The sequence below is a fragment of the Astatotilapia calliptera genome, unplaced genomic scaffold (assembly GCF_900246225.1).
Source record: "Astatotilapia calliptera unplaced genomic scaffold, fAstCal1.2 U_scaffold_3, whole genome shotgun sequence".
In the NCBI taxonomy this organism is placed as follows: Eukaryota; Metazoa; Chordata; class Actinopteri; order Cichliformes; family Cichlidae; genus Astatotilapia; species Astatotilapia calliptera.
The window spans coordinates 1,030,667-1,045,851 of NW_020535767.1; the positions used below are offsets into that span (position 1 = coordinate 1,030,667).

Consider the following 15,185-nt stretch of genomic DNA (forward strand, 5'->3'; position numbering starts at 1 on the left):
AATAAATGTACGGTCTGCACATTTCTTCTGTGTGTGATGATGATTTATTTGTATAAAGAAAAAACTAGCTGTCACAACACAAATCAGTCAAATGTCTGATGTTCTACATATGTATATGTGTTACAGTGCTGCATTTCTGTCCTGACCTTTGACCCCATGCTCAGACTAAAGGTTCACACAGGCTGGTGTGTAAAAACAGCTAACAATGCATTTCTGTGTAAAGCATCATTTGTAGTAAACATTTAATGCCTGTTTCAGTTTTACACAACCTGATGGAAAAGAGAAGGAGAGCAAAGGTCAGTGAAGGGAATGACTGTAGTGCAAATACAGGTGATGTCAGGGAGGATGTGACCCTGCTGCCCTCTCCTAAACAGAGGAGACATTGTTACCCCACTACTGTCAGGCCAACATCAGCAATAAAACAGGGAAGATGTGGGGTTAATGCGCACTAATGTTAAAGAAGATTGTGTCACAGGGTTTTAGAGAAGCATTACATGTTAACTACAGTAGCTCCATAATGAATGAGTAACACGGGAAAAGCTGTCCTGTAAAATTCAAACAAATCAAACAGTTGGAGCTGTTTAGTAAAGGAGCCACCTACTAATATCATGTAAAAATGTGTAAGAATTCAAGAAAATTACCGTATTTCCTGGACTACAAAGCGCACCTGAATATTAGCCGCACAAGCTAAAATCAGGGGAAAATCCTGTTTTGTACATACATTACCGCACGTGACTAAAAGCCGCAGGTGTTTCAATGGAGGAGGAGGATGGGAGATATGAGTGGTGATGGTGGTTGTTGTTGTTGCTCTTTCTGTTGTTGCAACAGAGATTGGTGTCACAGAACCTGCAGGAGAGTTGAGGAAGCTGGTTAAGTCAGTTTATCATCAGCTTAGCAGATTGGCTTTAAACAGGAAGTGATGTCAGTGTTCTGACCTCTGACCCTCAGAAAGCTCTGAGGAGATGATCCAAACTCATCAGTAGAACACCAGTAGAGACCTTCATCAGACTTCATCAGACAGCAGCAGCACACACACACCTGCAACAGGTCAGAGGTCACTGAAGGTCAGAGGGCAGGGAATTGTAATCTGTTCCTGTGTGGTTCTGGAAACATCATTCAAACCTGATCAAGCAGATTTGGTGTAAAATGCTCGAGCTGAATTCAAATGGACTATTTTTCCTTTTAATTTCTTTTTAGGTAGAAATTCTGAAATTACACGAACCTGCTCTCAACTCAGGCATTTTAGACTAAACCAACTTCAGAATTCTCAAAAGAACCTCAAACCTATTTTCAGCTCTGGAGACCAGAGTCACTGAATAGGAGACTTGGATTTGCATCCTTTAAAAATGTGTAGCTAGTGTTAGTGTGTTTATTTAGGAATCACAAGCCAAAACACTTTATTTATGACTATTGTTTTTTAATGCATTGGATGATTAAAAAATTGGCATGTACATGGATCTCTTCCATTCAGAAATCCACATGGCTGCAGCCAACTTCCCAGGAGAGAGTAACCTGTCCTAGCAGTTTTATATCAGGACCGGTTAAAACTGCTGGGGTTGACCTGCTTGTTTTGCAGGCCCTAATTCTTTTATATCGATACGTCTGCAGGTTTCTAAGTAATTGTTCAGTAAGTAAAAAACTACAGATTCTACTAATCACAACATTAAACCCAACATTAGCAGGTTCCCATAGCGAGTGCTGGCAAAGGTAGGTTAGGCCCAATCAGCTCTTACTGGCTAAGTAAAACAGAGACATTTAAAAAGCAATCAGAGTTAATGAACCATCAAACCACCGAGATCACTGGATTAAAGTTAGGCGACTTTGGCAATATCAGCTGCTGAGTGAGCGACCTGAAAAATCTGTTTAGTAAACATTACAGTCGTTTGAGTCCCGCTCGTCTAAATCGCCTTCAGAAAATTAACAAAGCGTACAGAAAATTAGGAAAATCCGACGTTAATTCTGAAAAACCAACTATCTTCAGTCATTTAGTTAGACTCAGTCAATCTGGTCTGAACAGAGGAAGTGATGATTATAACAGGCAGATAAGGAGAACATGTGGTACATGCAGCTAGGAGCCGTGGTTTCCTGAGTAAAGGTTAATGTTTGATGAAAACAGGTCACTTTCCTCTCTTACAGACACGACATGAAGCTTCAGCTCTGTGAGTCAGTCCAGATTACAGGACAGAGAAACGTAGAGTTAAACTTCTAAATTTTAAAGAGTTTATGGAATTGAAACCGTTTTCTGTCATTTGCTGTATCTTCATACACTCGAGTTAAATATGAGGTGCTTACAGGAAATACTTGATTTGTGTCCAAACACACAAACAAATATCAGATACAACCAGCCTTAGATAAACAAAAGAAGTAGTGATCACTTCTTCTCACTAAGGAAAACAAAACCAACAGATCTGAACAGATTTCATGTGAGAGAAACTATCAGCGAGAGCTTCCAGCTGCTGAAAATAGGCTCTTTACCTTTGACCTTTAGTGTGTGTTGGAGCTGTGATAAAGAATTGAAGAAGGGAGGGTTTGACTCACCGAGGAGCAGAGCGACAGATGAAGTCCGCATGTTGTCATGTTGGAGACCGACAGCAGAGTGATACCTTCAGCTTCACCACTTCCCTGTTAACATCATCAGCTCGTCACGCTGCTGCTTCTCCACAAGGACGAGCTGTTTCTAATACACTCGTCTTCATCAGAATCAGAGAAACTTTATTGATCTCAGAGGGAAACTGAGTTATCATAGCAGCAAATATACAAGAAACAACATAAAATGAGTGTAGAAACAGAGATATGATAACAAAACTATTAAGATAAACAGATGAACACAGAGACATGGGACTAAATATAAATATACATATGAACGTGGAAAGACAAGCATACAGTCCTGAGTGGACATAAATTATATGTGCAGTTTGCTAATACTGCAGTTTATGCAGTCTATGAACAGCTCAATGCTCCTTCTGAGAACAGGAAATAACAAAGAGAATACAACTTTATTTATACAGCACATTTAAAACCAGCAGTACCCCAAAGTGTTTTACAGTAATACGATCATTTATAGGAGGGAAACATTAAAAGCCAATAAATACACCAACAGGTGGAGCGCACTAATTAGCTGCAGTGCAGTGAAAATATGTAAAGAAAATACAAACACAACTCGACTAGGAGATTATTTAACAATAAAATAAAATAATTAAAACTACATAAAAGAACATTTACAGGATACAGACAATAACTAAGGAAGGCTAGATTGAGTAAATCTTTTTATTAAATTATGACCCCTGTGACTTTACCTGTAAGCTTCTCACTGGGAAGCTGCAGTTTCAGATCGCTATGAAAGTCCCGTGACCGACTGTCACTGCAAGGCTGCTGAGCTTGAACAACTGCCTTTACAAACCCAGTTACACAAGATCTGGGGGCCTTCGTAAAATGTAAATAACAACAGAAAGAACTGTTTCGCAAATCTCAGATTTCATTTTTTATTCACAATAGTATGCAGAAGTCATTTAGAAAAAGACTGAGGTTGTGATCAGGAAGATTTTTCATTTCATGAAGTTTCTGCATCTATAACCAGAAATGGTGGAATTATGTAAAAACATACAGAAAAATGTGTCAGTGTGTCTTTAATTACCTTATTAAGCAGAGAAGACATCAGATCATCTTTTTTTAATGGAGTGTTCGCCCAGGGTGCCAAACAGGCTAGCCTGTGCCTATTACTAAAAACATAAATGAAAACATTTAAGTTTGTGGTTTTAAGGTGAAAAAATGTGTAAATGTTCAAGGGGTATGAAGACTTTTTCAAGCTGTCCTAATCCCACAGATGATCTTCTGTAAGGGAAGTGAGTCTGGAATCAATGAGGCAATTAAACACCTGGTTGGTGGCAGAGCCTGTAGTGTGGATGGGATTCACTTTGAGTTCCTGAAGGCTCTCGATGTTGTAGGGCTCACTTGGTTGACAGGCCTTTGCAACGTTGCATATCTGGGGCCCTTGACTCTCAGACTCGGGTAGTGGTCCCCATATTTAAATATTGTGGAGTGAAGGGTGTGCTCAGACTGTAAGGGGATCACAAAACCTCAAAGTACGAATTTTGACCGAATTTTTCTTCCTTTCAGCTGATTGGTTAACGTCATGTCAATCACAAATTTAACAATCCAATGAGAGAACAGATGGGTTTGGCTGTTGGAGGGGTGCTTTACTGAGCTTCAGGTCCTGGAGGTAGTTCATTCTTATGGTTCTTATGGGCTAAAATTGTTGGTTCTTCAGCCTAATTATTATTAGGCTGGTAACAATAATAATTATTGTTATTATTAGTTTTCTTTTCTTTCTTTAAAAACAAACAAACAAAAAAACCCAAATCTTTTTTGCACACACACCAATTTGCATCTATAGATGCACAAACACAAATGTTTTAGATATTTTGGTTTACAAGGTTACAAAACTCAGTTCACAACTAGTCGGTCAGATTTACAAGTACAAAATATTTATGACCACAATTTGAGCCCATAGATGTGTGTGGAGAATCAGTTTGTGTTGAACATGTTTCACCTTCACGAATCCTCACAGTCAAGGGAGGAGGAGACAGGAACCAATGAGAGACAAGGAGGAAACTGAAAAGAAGAAAATAAAGAATAGTGAAATAAATGAGACAAGGAGAGAGTAGGCAACGAAGGAGGAGTGAAGGATGAAGGAAACTTTGAGACAAGAAGATAGAGGCAACATAGGAGGAGGCAGGAGATAAAGTGAAAGAAGAGAAGGGTAAAAAGAGTAAAGAAGCGATGAAGGAGACATACATAGAGGAGGAAGGAACAATGAGACTGGAGAAGTAAGAATGTGAGAGTGGGGAAGGCATGGTGGAAGGAGGGAGGAGACAAGGAGGCAAGATGAAAGGAGACACATAAAGGGAACAGAAATAAAGAAAGTTAATTTTGGACAATTTATGCCTTTATTTTCAATCATGTGACTCCGACGCCCTCTGCTGGTCAGTGCTAACGTCACACAGCTCACAGAAGAAACATTTCCCTTTGTTTGCACTCAGGTTTACTTCTGCTGCTGATGTCATCACTCATCTCTGTGTCTGATAGAAGAGACAGGTTACTGTTAATGTTTGTCTGACTGACACAATAAAGCCTAAACATTTATTCTTTACTGACTTTAGTCACTTTGAATCAATAACCAGGATCCATTTACCTGACTTTACCCGTTTAAACTCCTTCGTGCCTTTAATGCTACATGGAATATACAAAGGAGCACGAGGAAGATGAGGAGAGGACTGAACAGCGCTTGCCTTGCCTGAAGATCATTACCTCTCCTCACCAGCAAGTCTGCAGCTCTGACCTCAGTTTCCATCATTCATTTTCCATTTGATCTTCTTCTTTTGTGGTGTCTGTAGGCCCCAAAGACCTGGGCCTTCGCATGATGTGCCCAGTCACGCCACCCAGGTCTCACTGTCATTGTCCACATGAGCTCTAAAGTCTCCAAAGATTCACTGGATGAAGAACCCTTGAGTACCCCACCCAGTGACCCCCAACAGACTGGCTGCTCTCAACTGTTGTTTGGTGCATAAATACAAACCACAGTCAGGATTTGTTCACTTTCTAAAGATGAATTCATTTGTTCATGATTCTCTGGACCTCTGTGGTTAGTCCACATACAGGTACGCCCAGCCTACCTTCGTTCTCACCTGTGTGGTGACGTCAGTGTTGTTGTGTATGAGTGAGTGAAGGACTGAGTTTGAGTTTCTGTCTGTTGAACTGAACTCAGATTATTTGTAATTTTTTTTACTGAGAATGTTTAGAGACAGTCTGAATGTCTGAGAACAAAATGCTTTTGTTCATTTGTCCATTTTTGAAATTGAGGTGCTGCGATAGTCCAAAGCCGAGACCCTAACATTGAATGAAATGTGTTGGTGGGATTTCAGAGAGCTGTGCATAACGTACATAAACGTCAGTGAGCTGAAGCAGCACTGTGAAGAAGATCACGTTTTTCAGTAGTCTTGAGATCAATGTCTCATGGAGGCTTCACCTGTTCACCTGTAATGACCTACGCCTGTATTCACACCTCTGCTCGTGTGATGACTCACATGATCAATATTCAGTCAATGACCTTCAGGACAGAGGTTAGTGTCACAGTTTCAATGTAGAAACAGACACAGTTACTCTTAATGACCTCTTTGCAGAGACCTTCATCAGACTGCTGCACATTAATCATGATGCTCTGTTTTGGTTAGTTGTCCATTAAAGTAGAAATAAGCAGTGACTATGCCACCAGTTTTGTCTTTGCAGCGTAGAGTGACATCACTTCCTGTCTTTTCAGGAAGTGTCAGGATGTCAGGATCCTTTCTTTATATAAAAATTAAAACAGCGTGCTGTTATTCTGATGATTAAATGAACGTGTCATGAGGGCCAGAACTGAGCAGAACCCTGGAGGAGAAGCAGGGTTTAACAACATTTATTGGTCTAGCACAGGTTAACACTTGGCAGTAGCAGAAAACAGCCACACAGAATGTAACAGTGACTTGGCGTGAGAAACCTGATAACCTGGTTGTGGACCAAAAGGGCAAATTGGGCTGGAAGGGTAACTGGAGCATGACAGCTTAGGTCTAGCTGTCAGGAGAACGGAGTTAGAAGAAGGGGAAACACTGGAGAGGGTAAGTTTAGCTGTATTTATAGCTCACTGGGAGTTGGAGTGAAAAACGCTTTGAGGGAGGGGCAGTGTGAGTCCAGGTGAGTTGGATGGTGTGAGCTGGCTGATCTACGTTCCACAGGTTTGGATGGAGCGGGATGGCAGGCCGGTGAGGCACGGAGAGATTTCCAGAGTGAAGGTAAGTTGTTCGAGGTCCAAGGGATGAGCTTAAGGTAGAGTAAGAGACGTGGAAAACTAAGGCACACGAGAACAGGGGACATAAAAGCCAGCTCCAACATGGAGTAGCTGACTAACTGGTGGAGAAGGAACGTCAGTGTGAGGCTTAAATATCTCCAGCCTGATTGCCAAAAATCAGCTCCAGGTGAGTGGAGCAGATGAAGAGATTATGGGCCTGCTTGGGGCGGATATGAAAGAGGTTCAAGAACCTGGTGGAAATTTGCAGCCACTCACCTCGATTGTAACGGAATGACACACCAGTAAACTCCACTGATTTGTTGTTTGTTTGAGTTGATGCTCCCCACTCAGGCTCTCAGCAGCTTTGGGTAAGTGGACAGTAAAGGTACTGCAGGCAGGTCTTGCAAAATAAAAAAGCACATTCTTGAAGGTTAGATGTTTATTCCACCTCAGCTGTGGGATGAACAGTGTGAAAAAGCTGTTTCATGGATTCTATTTGCAGGTTTACGTCCTGTTTGAGTCTCACTTTGCTCATATTTGAAGCTCATCATCAGAAAGTAACAAAGCATACAAACTCTGAGAGAAATTAAATTTGACTCAGTTGACATGATGGAAAATTTGTAAACAGAAGAGGAAGTGAAGACTATACAACAAAGGCCGGTCAGACAAACATTTAGTACATGCAGCTAGCAGCTGTGGTTTCCTGAGTGAAAGCTGATATCTGATGATTGTTGGCTGATATCTATACAAACCATCATGTTACAGAAACTGAAAACATCTCTACTTGATTTCCTCTTCACAATATGACAAACAAATATCAAATAAAACCAAAACACAAAAGAAGATGAGTGAACTCTTCCTGTCGCCTAAACAACACATGAAACTGTGGACAGACCTGAACAGATTGGATTTTAGAGTCAGTCAGTGAGAGCTCACACTCTGTTAGTGTGTCTATCTGTGACAGATGAGTGAAGCACTTCAGTGTTTACACTCAGTGTTTGTCCTGGACCATGGTTCACTTCATCAACTCACCTGCAGTGCAGACAGCAGCAGCACACACACACCTGCAACAGGAGGTCAGAGGTCACTGAAGGTCAGAGGTCACTGAAGGTCAAAGGTCATTTAAAGACACTGTTAATTTAATGTTACAGTCACATAGTTTTTGGCTGTTGCCAAATTCAGAGGCCGTATTTGTAGGCCGAATACGTCACAGTGAGGCGATGAAGGTTGTTCATATTTGAAGGCTCCTCCAAATGTGGCCCACAAATGCGTCCTCTGTCTCCCCAGATTTGAAGGATGGGTCTCGCGAATCCTTCATGGACAGCCATAAATGCAGCAGCAAGGAGCATTAAGATCAAATGAATATCGTGGAGGGGAAATCAACAGAGGACAGGAAATCTCTACCTTATCCCACTGGGATTCAGCATTCTGAACAAGCTGAAGATGAGAGAGCAGAGCCTGGCTGATACCAAAATAAAGACTATCACAGTAATCAAGCCTGGATTAAATAAATGCATGAATAACTTTCTAAAGTCAGCAGATTACAAAATGTTCTTATTTTTTGCCCTGAGCTGGAAGAAGTTGGCTTTTACAACGGAATTGATTTGTTTCACAAATGAAAAACTGCCATGAAAGAAATCACTTGCAATTTTTTAATCAGGAAGTTCTGGAGTTTTCCAAACGGCTAAGGTCACCCTAAAGATAATGACGGGGCTCAAATCGTAAAATCTACGTTCTTTGATCATTTACATGCAAAATATTTAATGTCAACCATGATTTTAAATCATTGGGTTAATCTAGCAAAACTGCACCAGCTGTTTGTGGTCAAACAGCCGCTAAAAAGAGCTTAGTAATAGTAATAACATGATAATAATAATAGTAATAACATCTTGGAGATTGAGAGACCAGTGACGGACATCTAGAGCAACTGTAAAATTGGCATGCAGTTTTTGCACTAAAGGAAAATCACTACCATCTCATGCGCCTACCACATTGGCGCCAGCTGTGGCCTCAAGGCTGGAGCTGGACAACAAGACCTTTCTCCATGATAACAGACTGTTTAGAATCTTCGTTCCCATCCTTTGCACCCCAAACACCTCTGCATGCTTATCTCCAAGGCCGAGGTCAGGGGGCAGATCTGGGCCCAGCGCATGCTACAGGACTGTAGCATCCACAAAGGTGGACTGGGCCTCACGCTGGGAGCAGGTGACGGCTGGACACTAGCTGTTGCTACCTGAGGAACTGATATGGTTGCAGGGACAAGCGGAGCCCTAGCTGCTCTAGGCAACTGGGACTGACTGGACCACAGCGACCACCATTCAGGGAACTGGAAAGGGTGCAGGGGAAGGCAGGGTACAAGCCTCTCTGTGAGCAGGAATAGGCAGAGAGACAGGCTCTAGGATGGTCACGGGAGGGCAGAAACAACCAGAAAGAAAGAAAGCAGGGAAACTATAACTGATACGGGAAAATTTGACTGAACCACACGGCGTTGTTGAGGTGGAACTGCTGAGTGAAACAAAGCGGACCTTGAGGAGACAGGCATTTGAGGAGGGAGGTTGTGGGTCGTCTTCTTCCTTCTACTCATCATCATCATTCTTAGTTAGACGTTCATACTAACCTGAATTGACTCACACTATGTACCAATCACATTCTTCCAGTGCAGCGATCTGTTGAAGCTGCAGGATCAGTGCCACGGCTGTCTGACACTATCACTGTCCCATTTTTCAAACAGTGACTCGACCACAGAGACCACAGTAAAGGTTTAGTGGAAACCAGTGACAACGTTAACTGTAAAACAGGAAACTAGCGACAGAGCTGCAGACCTGCTGTGGATCCTGGGTTCCTGTCCCACTTTCAAAACTTTTGATATATTTGAGGTAAAAATATTTTTTCCATGACCACATGTTACGACCTCAAAGTAGTGATGCTGTTTAAAACAAATAAAAACAGAATCCAATGATTTTCAAGTCTCATATTCTCTCAAAGACAGAAAACCAAACACATAGCAGAAGTGTAATTTTGTAATGCTCCTGTACAGCCTCGCCTTTTAACATCATTCTGGAAATGTCTGTGAACTGAGGACAGCAGCTTTTGGACTTTTTGGGAGTGGGATGTTGCTCCATCCGTGTCTGATGGAGGGTTTTAGCCGCCCAGCAGTCCTGGCTCTTCTTTGTCCTGCTTCTGGTTTCATGATTGTCGCGGGGTCCTCTCCTAAACTTCTCCCGAACAAATACAGGCGTAGTTGGAAAGCATTCAGTGTGGATAATTTATTTATTTTGCCGGCCTCCCAGGTGCACAAAAAGTTATTTACAAAGAAAATAGAAATGACTTAAGTCAGCACAAACAAACATCTATATACAAAACACAGTCTGCATGTTACCCTCTCTGTAACAGCTCACTGGAAAAAAGACAACAGGTGGGCCCTGACCGCCTTCTCTTATACCCCATAGCCCCTCCCACTAGGCGTAATAGTCATCTCTTTATTATTTCTTTTATCAAACCGTCTTTCCCCCTCAGCTTATTTCCTGCTGTAGTCCTACAATACATATATGTATATACAGACATTTATGGCCACTTCCAGGCAGCCTACAGTGTTTCACAATAACACCAAACAAACCAAAAGAATAATGCAGTTCACGTGACCCTTCAAGCGCGCGCAAACCCACTATTTAAACCCCGGAACACCATACCATCGGCTTGCATAACCCCCGTATAATCGGCGATCATAGCGAGTCTCCGCGACCGGCTTTATTGAAGGTAAGTGGGAAAATATGTTGGCCACCCTCTGCGCTGCTCAAAATATACCTCTCACCCCTTTTTGTTTATCTGCCCGGTCGCTGAAAAGCCGCGCAGCCACGGTAATTGTAAAAACTAATGGTGGTGGTGCGTGTATGCGCCCAGATCAGCTGTCGGCGGCTCGGGACGGTGTAACTCCGTCACAATGATGCTCCAGATGTTTTCATTGATGAAAGATCAGGACTGCAGGCAGGCCAGTTCAGCACCTGACTCTCCTACTATGAAGCTGCGCTCCTGGAATAGGTGGTGTGGTGAACTGTGTTCATTAACAGTCATTTCTGAAAGTGTTCCTCCTCCAGCTGTTGGTCTTTGGTACCACTTGGTTTTCTCTTCTTTTAACCTGTATTTGGTATTGTGTTGTTAATAAAATATAAGATTTACAAATCTTTGTATTCTTTGTTTATTTACACATTTTTTAAATTTAAAATTTTTAGAAAATGGGTTTACATTTAAATTTGTCCAGAACAAGAAGCTTTCAGATTAATTTAGAGACAGAGGTCAAATACACATGGCAGCATGAAGAGGAGAAAAAAAGTCTCATCTTCTTCAACTCTCAATTTCTCTTGCTTTTATCGCTCATTTATGTCACCTGCTAGAATGTGTACCTGTAGTGTTTATGCTCAGGCTGGAGTAAATCACTTCTGGTTGGATGACTGACATCTTATTGGCTGACTCTCTAATGGTGACCTCGGCATATGTGACATCATTTGTAGAGGCTGGCTGGTGTCTCCCTGCAGAAATGATGTGATGTGAATGAACGTTGGTGATCACTTCACTGCTGTAGGATGTTTAGAAGACCGTCATAGACAGTCTGATGTTACAGGTACAGGATTCAGGAGCAAAGACTGGTTGATTATGGATTAAGCAGAGCCATGATGGCAGCATCAGAGTGATGAGACCACAGAACACTGTTCCCGTATCATACCACCTTAACAAGTGACAGCCAATCGGGAAAAACAACCCAAACTGGTGTTTGTGTCTGTGGGGTTTTAGTCTGAATCTAATTTCTAGGGAGCGATCCTAAAATTGAAACCCTGATGGAAGCTGTCTGGACGTGACTTTGAATGAGAGATAAGCCAAGTTTATATCAGTAATACTTTTCATTTTTATGGACCCACTTCCAGAACTTTTAAAACTTTTCAATTGGGCCATGGGAACGCATCAGTCTAAAGATGTTGGGACCCAGTGCTCTACAAAATAAATGCAGACAGGAAAGTCCCTCAGATTTTCTCAAGTGAAATTTCAAAATATTTTAATTTGCTGCTTGAACCAAAAGAGCCCAGGTGGGTCAGACAGATATCATACCTGTGTGTTTCTTCCAAAGAAGCTGAACTAGAACCAAAACCAGAACCACAAGGACCAGAGAACCTACAGTAACTATGACTGGGATGATGAAGGAGGGATTAGGAAGAGGAGGAGGAGAACAGGAGATATGGATGTTTGCTGATGTTTTTGTTGTTGGTGGTGTTGGTGTAGTAGGATCTGCAGGAAAGATATGAAGCTGGGTCATTCAGTTTGTTATCAGCTCAACAGGTTTAAGCTTTAACAGGAAACAGTGATCTGACCTCTGACCCTCAGAAAGCTCTGAGGAGATGATCCAAACTCATCAGTAGAACACCAGTAGAGACCTTCATCAGACTGCTGCACGTTAATGGTGATTATGTGCTCTGATGTAGTCCAACAGGACGTCCATTAAAGTAGAAATAAGCTGCGACTGTGCCACCAATTTTGTTTTTACAGCGTAGAGTGACATCACTTCCTGTCCTCACAGGAAGTGCAGGGATCTCCAGGATCACTTCTTTATCTGAGGAAAAGACCCACAGAGTGATGTAGAGGTGGTATAACAGTGTGCTGTTAGTCTGATGAAATGAAAGACTTCATTACCTGATACAGTGATGTTGACTTCTTCACTCTTCTCTCCAGCTTCACCTTCACACCAGTAAACTCCACTGACTGGGCTGAACTCATCAAAAACACAGGATGGACCATTTATCTTCCCAAAGCCCCGCCCACCTGCTCCACATGACTCAGTCCCACTTCCTGTGTCCCTCTTCACCGTCCATCCATCAGAGCCCAGCTGACCGTCACATGTCAGAGACACTGAGGCTGCTGTGAAGAACTGCTGAAGGTTTGGACTGACGCTCAGAGAGACTGGAGGACAGACGGACAGTTTCTATCAGTGTTTACACTCAGTGTTTGTCCTGGACCATGGTGCACTTCATCTACTCACCTGCACAAACAGTCAGTGCAGACAGCAGCAGCACACACACACCTGCAACAGGAGGTCAGAGGTCACTGAAGGTCAGAGGGCAGGAACCTGTTTCAATCTGGTCTTGTTCCAAAAACATCACATTAAAGGGGGGAGACCTTTAATTCGCTTTGAAGGTTCTGTTTAGGTTTTAAAAGTACATTTAGACTTATAAACATCACACAAAGCGCCAGCTCAGTTTTAACACATGCTGACGAAACTATGTTGGTACACTTGGTCTGAATGAGGTGGGCGTCATATCTGTTTTGACAATCCAACACCCTGCACCTAAACATTTCCCAAACTAAGCAGATTTTGGGGAATTGTTGATTATTGGAAGCAGAAGAGAAACTGCTCCCCACTCAGGCTTCATGAAGACTCAGCAGTTTGGGGTGGATGGGCAATGGGGAATAAAAGAGTAAGGGGTACAGCAGGCAAGAAAAGCATTCTCAGGATTAAACAGTCAGAACTTATAAACCAAAGCCATGGGATAAGGGTTAGTTGTTTATTCAGCATTAGCTGCTGAATAAAAACCTGGAGAAGCTGCTTCATTGATCTTTATTCACAGGTTTGAGTCCCAGTTTGCTTCTGTTTGAAGCTCATCATGAGAAAACAAAATACACAAAAGTAAGGTAAATGACAAAAAACAGTCTCCAGTCCTTTCATTAGAGTCCACATGAAGGAAAGTTTGCTCTCTATAGTGGAAGTGAAGACTACATAACAGACCAGAGGAGCATGTGGTACCTGCAGCTAGCAGCTGTGGTTTCCTGAATGAAAATTGATCTTCGATAAAAAAAGAGGTTGCCTGACTTCTCTACAAGTCAACATGTTAAAGACAACAAACTGGATATGAAGGTCCAACTCTCTGAGTCCAGAACACACGATGGATCTGAACTTTAAAACAACAAAAACACTAAAGAAGAAGAGTGAACTCTTCTTCTCGCATAAACGTAACTTCAGACTTTGGACAGACCTGAAGAGATTTCATTTTAGAGTCAGTCAGTGAGAGCATCCAGCACACACTCTGTTACTGTGTTATAAGATAAATGAACGCTATGAGTGAGTGAAGGATTTCAGCGTTTGACTCACCGAGGAGCAGAGACACAGATGAAGTCTTCATGTTGTCGGGACGACGACTGGCAGCAGAGTGACACCTTCAGCTTCACCACTTCCCTGTCAAGATCATCACGCTGCTGCTTCTGGACAGCGAGGACGAGGAAGAGCTGGTGATGCGCAGTTAGCTGATTTGGATCAAAGCTAGCTCCTTATTTGGTACAGAGGAGGGAAGTAGAGGGCGGAGGTGGCTGTGAGCTGGGGTTTAAGAAGCTGCTGTACATCCAATCATCCAATCAACACTTAGGAACTCTTTCAAACCAGCAATCAGCAGCATCCACCTGCCTCAACAGTCAACACACACATATCCATACTCACATCTCAGAGAAAGCAGAGAAAGATGCACACCATCCCGTGGGAGGAGCCAAACATCTAAAAATATATGACACGTGATCATGTATCATGAAATTTACCCCCACCCCAAAATCAAACATTTCTCCCCTAAAAGAAATGGACTTGGGGTTCAGAGTGTGTTTGGGGAGTGTGGGTTCATTTTTGCTTGTCTCCACACTGGGTGAGTGCTGAATATTTGTATATGTGTGTATGAGGGTGGTGTATGTTTGTGTCTGTGTGTGCATGTTTGTCTATGTCTATGTGTCAAGTCAGGTCTCACATACTGGCTCACTCCCGGCGGCTGCTTGGCAGGGCCTGGCATCCGTGACTCCGTCAGGCTACTTTGGGGGGTGGAGGGCCCTCAAACCTCGGGCCTCGGTCTGCTCTGGTGCAGCTGGCTGCCGGCCCTCTCTGACTTCTGCACTGTGGCTGCTGGGTGACATCCCATATAGGCATCTCCTCAGCTCTTTCAAAGAGGGTGGAGCATCCGCCCATCCGGTGGTCCTTGGGGGGGCAGAATCTATGGCTCCCCACACCCACTATCAGATCTTTACACGGAAAAACCTTTTGAATATAAGTGCACACAGGTGTGCGTCAAGATGAACCGAATCAACCTTTTGGGACTGCAGGGAGGGCACTGGATGCCTCGAGAGCGAAATGCCGTGACCTGTTATTGGAGATACAACATCAGGAAATCTGGCTACCTGTGATTTTACCATATTAATGGCTACTTTTAAAGCGTTCCTTGAGCTTGTTGAGACCCACATTACAAATGATGTTACATCCTCAGATCAGAGCCCCAAATAAAGCTTATTGTTATTCATGTTTTTATTATTGGCTCCAATGGAGAGGTTGTTGTTCAGTTCCACCTGGAAA

The 15,185-nt window shown here is 42.6% G+C and overlaps 1 pseudogene; it reads right to left on the reverse strand.

The window, feature by feature from the left end:
* Positions 1 to 10,934: 10,934 nt before the first annotated feature.
* LOC113017990 (uncharacterized) lies at positions 10,935 to 13,983 on the reverse strand (annotated as a pseudogene).
* Between the last annotated feature and the right edge of the window lie 1,202 nt (positions 13,984 to 15,185).